The sequence below is a fragment of the Notothenia coriiceps genome, unplaced genomic scaffold, assembly GCF_000735185.1.
Source record: "Notothenia coriiceps isolate Sejong01 unplaced genomic scaffold, NC01 NC01_scaffold00026095, whole genome shotgun sequence".
Lineage (NCBI taxonomy): Eukaryota > Metazoa > Chordata > Actinopteri > Perciformes > Nototheniidae > Notothenia > Notothenia coriiceps.
Window position 1 is genome coordinate 304479 of NW_011358796.1, and position 7455 is coordinate 311933.

Below are 7455 nucleotides of genomic sequence, written 5' to 3' on the forward strand. Positions count from 1 at the left end.
TCTTCATCAAAACCTACCTCTTTTTTGGACGCTATCAAATAAAGGCTCGTCTTTGTACAAATGATCTGCCACAACAGTGCCATTTTTGTTATGAGGTAGAAACACAACAAGAACGCTTTAAACTTTCATGCGTAAGTAAATAAAGAAAAGGATCGAACATGAGCCGCAGGTTTTACTGGGTCGATATTCCAATGTAACTTTCCATATTGATGATAACAATCCAAATCGAAAAGCCTCTATTTGTCTCACAGTGGGGATATTTCCATTGTTACAGGAAAAGAAACAAAACAGGAAAAGACCAAATAAAAGAGAAGACTAGCGTTAAATAAAGACGCAACAACACATTAAAAAAAAGATCCCAAAACCTCCAAGGTAGAACAAAAGTAAGTTAAATATTTATTGCATATTATGTGTTACTGTACAACGGAGGCTTTGTTATATGGAGTTTTTACTTCAAAATATCATAAACTATGGTAAAGATGATCTTAACTTCCGTAGGTAGAAATACCTCATCTTAAAGAGGACCTCTGTCTGTTGATGTGGGTCAAAGTGTGTTCAGTGTTTGCTGTGTGTTCAGTGTTTGCTGTGTGTTCAGTGTTTGCTGTGTGTTCAGTGTTTGCTGTGTTTTCAGTGTTTGCTGTGTTTGCTGTGTATTCAGTGTTTGCTGTGTGTTCAGTGTTTGCTGTGTGTTCAGTGTTCAGTGTTTGCTGTGTTTGCTGTGTTTTCAGTGTTTGCTGTGTTTGCTGTGTATTCAGTGTTTGCTGTGTGTTCAGTGTTTGCTGTGTGTTCAGTGTTTGCTGTGTCTTCAGTGTGTTCAGTGTGTCCGGTGTTTGCTGTGTGTTCAGTGTTTGCTGTGTGTTCAGTGTGTTCAGTTTTAGCAAAAACTGAACACACTGAACACACAGCAAACACTGAACACACAGCAAACACCGGACACACTGAACACACTGAAGACACAGCAAACACTGAACACACAGCAANTTCACATTTTTGATTGCTTAAAAGCCAGTTCTTATGATAGTGGTTAAATGTATGATAGGAGGTGTTAATCCATATCTGTATTGTGTTGATGCCCTCACAGAGAAACAGTGTTTACCAAAGGAACTGGACCTAAGAGGGACTGCACAGTCCCCTCTTAGGTCAGACCTTGTGGTTCTGCTGTTTGAATTGTTCTGTTGTATAAAGGTGCAGAGTGCCTTGCCGTTTAGAATCTTAAATGTTTGTGAAGTGATAGGATAGGCCTTAATGTTGTGCTATTCGCCTGGGTCCAGCTGCTCAAACAGTATGTTAGGTGGGGAAGGATCATGGCAGTCATATAGAGTTTTGCTACAGGTGTTGTCAAACAGTTCCTTATATATCTAAAGTTTGCTAGATTGTATTTAGTTATTTGCATTACCTTTAAGGTGGCTAAAATCCACAGCAGTACAACGCTTAGCTTTTGTGCTATCACTCCAGTCTGCTTTACCAAACTAGCAGTGATACTTTTAGACTTTAGAAAATCCAAATCATCCCTTAAATATGGACAATGTACTTTACTTTGACTCCATCCCACATCCATCTGACGCACCATGGATCAATCCTCAGCAGAAAATAGTCCCCAACAAATGTGAGCTCCTCCAGTTTAAGTCATGTTTGCCAAAAACTACAGTGTCCTACTGTTGGAGGAAACTACATATACTTTTTCTTAAAAGGAAGCAAAATAAATGAGAAATATTGTGAACAGTCAATAATAACAGGCCTGGGCTGAAATCCACAGAGAGGGTAGGGTGGAGAGGATTTGTCTTTTAAATGGCATTTGTTGGCGATATAGAAATGTATTAAATACCACCAGCATCAATCTTGAAGAATTGATTTCTGTTAGAAGATCGTGCCACGGCAACACGAGCTATAAACTGAACTAAAAAGAGAAATAAACAATAATAGCAGAAATGAAAAGAATAAACTGAAATGGTTTTGGGATCATGTTTACATGTTTTCCACAATGTCAGCATGATGACGGACCATTTAACCCATTGACAAATTAAAAAGTACCTCCAGCTCAAACCAAGGACAGACTTCCATCCATCAACCCATGTTTTGAATTTGAGGACATGCACAAGAAATTGTTAGTTTTAAGTGTGTGAAAGTGCTGCAAAACGTTGCGAAACGCTGCAAAGAGGGGAAAATTAAACTATGAAGACACAAGAGTGATAGTAACGGTTCAGGAGGGTAAGCATGTGAAGGATGAAAGCTGCCACTCACTCGTCTCCACTCGTAGAAGTAGGCGATGTCCATTAGTGTGTAGTAATCCTTCAGGGGCTCGTCTCCATACAACACCTCCACCTGCAACACACAGCAAACACTGAACACACTGAACACACAGCAAACACTGAACTAGGGATGCATATCGTTGACTTCTTTACAATACCGATACCGATACCACTGAACGATACCGATACATATCGTGATACTTTGAAAATGTATCATCCCACAATTACTCCCATGAAGCGCTTTACGATATAGTTAACATGTCAAATGAATATTAAATTCAATTGTGGGACTTATTGGAACTTTTAGTACTGAACAAACAATGAAAAATACATAAAAAATATGAAGAAAACCGATTATGGAATATCTTTTATAACACCCGCCATCAGGTGTGCCGCGTGAATAACACATCTTGTCAATGCAAAAAGACTGTTATAGCACCGTTATAATTAATGTTAAACCTGAGATTCGACTAGAGAACAAATACATAATAGAATAATGGTCATGAGATCTCGGCATTGCACAAACAAACAAATCTCATCTTTAAAATCAACATTTACCTTCACTGGTGAGAGAAAACAAATCCCATCACAGTTCAAACAATGAAAAATACATAAAATATGAAGAAAAACGAATATGCAATCTAATTTATAACACCCGCCATCACGGGCCACGGACTCACTTTTAAAATTAATTAAAAAAATAGTAAAGCATCGAAACCGGATCTGATTTCGGTACGGTATACCGTAGCCACCAGTAACCGGTATTTCGGTAATACCGTATGCATCCCTACTCAGGGCAACACAACTCGTTTCTCAACACAACAACTTCTATTTCAAGAGAGACTACGGCAGTAGTCCAGCAAGACAAACGCATGATTTGAATTAAAACAATCATTATCAAAAAAAAAACTGACCGTCGTTTGTTAATCTCACAAAAGGCTCTGTATCATAACATGTAGAGCACGAAAACACAAAAAAAAATGTGCCTAATTATTTTTGACATTTTTCACTGCTTATTATGTTCGTAATCCCTCACTAGTCCTGAAGTTCAATTAGTAGTGCAAAACGCATTTTTATTTTAGACCTGATTACTCCAAAATGCTTAAAAGTCAGGGAAAGGAGGTAGCACTGTCATTTATCAGGGTCAAACTCTCAAACTGTCCACTACGAGAGGTAAAACATTTACAGGACAATCATTGAAGTGGTACGCAAATTTCAACCCGGATAGACCACTATTGTCGAAAAATGCGACGTGCGTCGTTGTCTAATTATTGTAAAACAGACGAAAAACAACAATGTTTAGAAAGCATTGTGAGCGAAACACCTACCGGTTACAATCAGCAGGGTGACAGCTGACTCCTGACTTTATAAGAGTTGTTGTGATGAACCTACTAACGGGCAATGTAAAACAGCTGCTCTGTAAAACCTTCTGGCAATTTCCGAACGACCGAAAGTCGACCGTCTTAGGCGTCGAGCTTTCAAATTTTCTGGGTGTCGAGTGTTTCGAGTTCGTCGTTGGGCGTGTCGGCAAACTTTACACTCCCGCTTTCGTTTCTCCGGTTCTATACAAATACAACAGTGTAAGACGCTTGTTACCAATAAAAGAAAACACGAAAATATTATATTTTTTGTAATGTTAAACTTTGATTTCTTCTCGGATAATATTAGGATGAACCACCTTGTAAGTATGATATGATACCAATTTTGAGCGCGAATAGATAACCGATCGGCGAGGCTGTGTAACATGCCACTACTATCCGGCAAAATCCTCCCGCCCTGTAGAGAATGCCCGCAACGGTCGTGGTGGTCTCGCGACCCGGCGATTGGTTAGTCGTCGTCTGGGACCCGAGACCAAAGTCCTGTCCTCCGCACTTTTTCCACCTGAACGTCACCGTCAAACTCGGTCTTTATTCTCGCAAAACTGTAAATTCGTCCTTGTACAGTCTCAAATCTCTCCTGCATGCTTATACTTGACTTTATTTGTCATATGACGCGGGGAAAAACCTTTTCACAAGGGCTTAGTACCTTGCGTCTTACTTTATGTGTCCTGCCCCGCGTACTCTACCCATCACACGTTTTTCTCCCCCACCTCAGGTACTTTGTTGGTCTGACGGTCTGAAACCATTTGAGGGTCTACCTCTTCTCAGGTAAGTTCCCCAATCCGCTATAATGTAACAAAGACAAGGTCAAAGTAATTCGTCAGTAGAGTTGGAAAAGTATGCGGTGTAATTAGGGAGAGGTACGAAATAAGACTTGTAAAGTGATAGAACGTATCACTCCCGAAAATCTTTTTGGTGTCTTCCTGATTAAGCTGACGGAAAACTTTCGTCGAGGGGAGCCGCACGACGTCGAATAATGTGTTGGGCGATGTGATTTATTTACCTTGAAAGGGATAACGATTCTTAATTAGCATACGCGTCACTACCATAAACGCTTTATCACGGCGTCTTTTTAGTGTAACCTTCGAGTTTTTCGGTTTTCAACCCTGATGGAATTGATTAGTAAGACAGTTTCGAGACGGCAAAATTCAAAATGTTAATTTACATTACCCAATAAAACCTATTGGCAGTCGACCCAAGAAAAGGTGCTTCATAAAGTTCGTTCCGTCCTAGGGTCACCCGTCTCTATTGAAGCATATTTGAACAGCGATCGGCAGGAGGCACCGACACAATAGGAGGAGCCCATAGAGTTCCTAAATTTACAAAGAAATGTTAAGTCCTAGTTGTTCACTAACCTCCGTCGCGCGCTCTTCACGAGGAGACTCGGTAAGAACGGAAATATAATGTCCTTCATAAGACCAACTCAGACACTAAATTACCCCAAGACCTAAATCGTAGACAACAGTCGACTTGACTTCTGTCTCGACTGAAGAGAAGAGGTCGGGCCAAAAATTTGCATCCCATCCATTCTTACTCTGGGTCGAGCCTCAACCGCGCCATCTAAACTTTCAGCGGGCCGACTTTTTTAGACGGGTAAGGAGTGTCTCGGCGGGGGGACGGTTGTGTGGCTGCTTGCCGCGCGTCGTGACTCGGTCTTACTTTCCGTGCTCGTATTCAAAACGCGTCTACGCGCCTTCCCCACTGTCCCGTCCCATCGTAGGCTCGAATAAAATCCGCCCGGCCGCCGAGCTACTACAGCAGCAGCGAACAACATGCGTCGGGCGGTGCCGAAGGTGTCGCGTACTCAGTATAAAAATATACATAAATAACATTGTAGAATCCTATACAAGTGCCAAAGCATAGCGCCTACCGATTCTCGGGTAAGGACCTTTATATTGTTTTGCAAAAGACTCTTAATTGGATGGGGTGGAACATTCACATTCAGTTGTAACGGGGTGTTTTGTGAAAAAAATTTTCAAACTTCGGATATGCGTAGTGACGCTTTAGTCCGTCCTACGTTAGCTTTTTTACGCTGTAAACTAAATCTTTCGCTTTTTAGACTCATGCAAACCCTTTATACGTATGGTTTTATAAAGTGTACTCTAGATACAGATTACAAGAAATGGAAACATAATTAGGGCCTCCAATCGAATTAGACCAACGACTACCTAATAACACGCCTTTAGTTAATTTAGGTTAGCCTAAAGAAATACTCTATAAAAACGTAACAATAAATAACTAACGGGTTAAAGAGTAACAAAAGGTCTTTGTAATTATAAGCCTAATATTATTATAGGCAATAATGTCAGTAAAATCATAGGTTCCTTTATAGCATGTAAATTGTAATCACTTCACAATCTATTTTCCAAAATAAATCACCATAACAAGTATATACGTGAAGTGATATTTTCTGTATAACGTCTGTACCACTTCATTTGTTAATTGAGTAGGCAAGACAACTGCTAAAAGTACTTATTTTATTCGATGATTCTATAAATATAAGGTTGAAAAGAATTCTTCTTTTCCTGTTTTTGTTGTTCGTTAATTATTTCGCTTGATTCAGACTATTACACTCCTAACAAATGAAAAAATCTCTTTATTAAGTGGACACTCGATTTTGATAAAAACAACCTACTATAAAACAACCACCTTAAGACCGTTTAAAAGTCGGATAATGTGCCGTAAAAGTACTTCGTACCTTTACCTAACCAAAAGTGAGTTTATTTACACAAGATGAGTCATGAATTCGAGCTAAATAAAATCGACTTTAGGAAATGATTCGGTTAAGACTTGGAGTCACAAAGACTCGTGTGTTTAGTAAAAAGTAAAGAATTCGAGTCGAGTTTTGGTTAAGAGGATTAGGAAGTGACGTCTCCGCTGTAAAACCCTGAAGCCTCAGTTCTCAGACATTAGTCTGCAAGGGTTAGTCTTCTTACCGTCGTGAACAAAACATAGGAAACAGGACCTTCCTTAGTTTGTGAGCTAGACTGAGTTGTTTGGTCCTTTACAGTAAAGCTAAAGTCTCCTTTTATTATCTTAATATGAATTCCCTTGAGTAAAAGCGGGCTGTACAAATGGAAAACCGGGAGACTGCGTCGCTACGGGTTGGACTCGTCCGGCAATAGAGGGAATTCCTCCCCGACGGGATCGTTCAACAACACAATGGTCAAACACTGACCCGTGAATAGGGGGCCAGTCTCTATCAATCCGTTGTGTAGGAAGACGCCAACCATCTACTGGGCTGGTATTCGGCTGTTGTTAATACTAAGTCACAGAGTCGACAAACCCAGAAGATAACTTCTTACAACTAATTAGTGAGACTTGATCATATTTGGACCTCGATGTTCCTACCAAAGGAGTCGTAAACTATACACCGTAAGAGTTGGCACACCAGCCTAGCAGCGGCACTGTACAGGGCAAACTTAAAGAGAAGGGCTTCGAGGTTTATTTTGGCAGTCACAAACTGTAGTTTCGAGTCAGAACGCAAGGTTATCCGCGAAAGTGTGTGGCCTCCATAAAAGAGGAGAAATCAAGGCTCTACAAGAACTTTACAAACGCGGTGTGGGTTTTTCGTTCTCTCTGCTCTGTTCACTGCAGTCGCCAAGTAAACGGAATTAGGTGGGAGTCCCTGTATAATGCCACACTTGCGCTTAGACGAGAAAATCAAGGAGTCCTTGATTTCTCAAAAGACTACTTTGATTTCATGCCGTTTCATGAACTACACTTTCGCGGAAAAACTCAGGACTGAGAGGTAACGATGCTTCAAAGGGGTTGTGAATTCCACACAGAGCAATTTCTTTTGTCTTGGTGAAAGTGGAGACACTAAA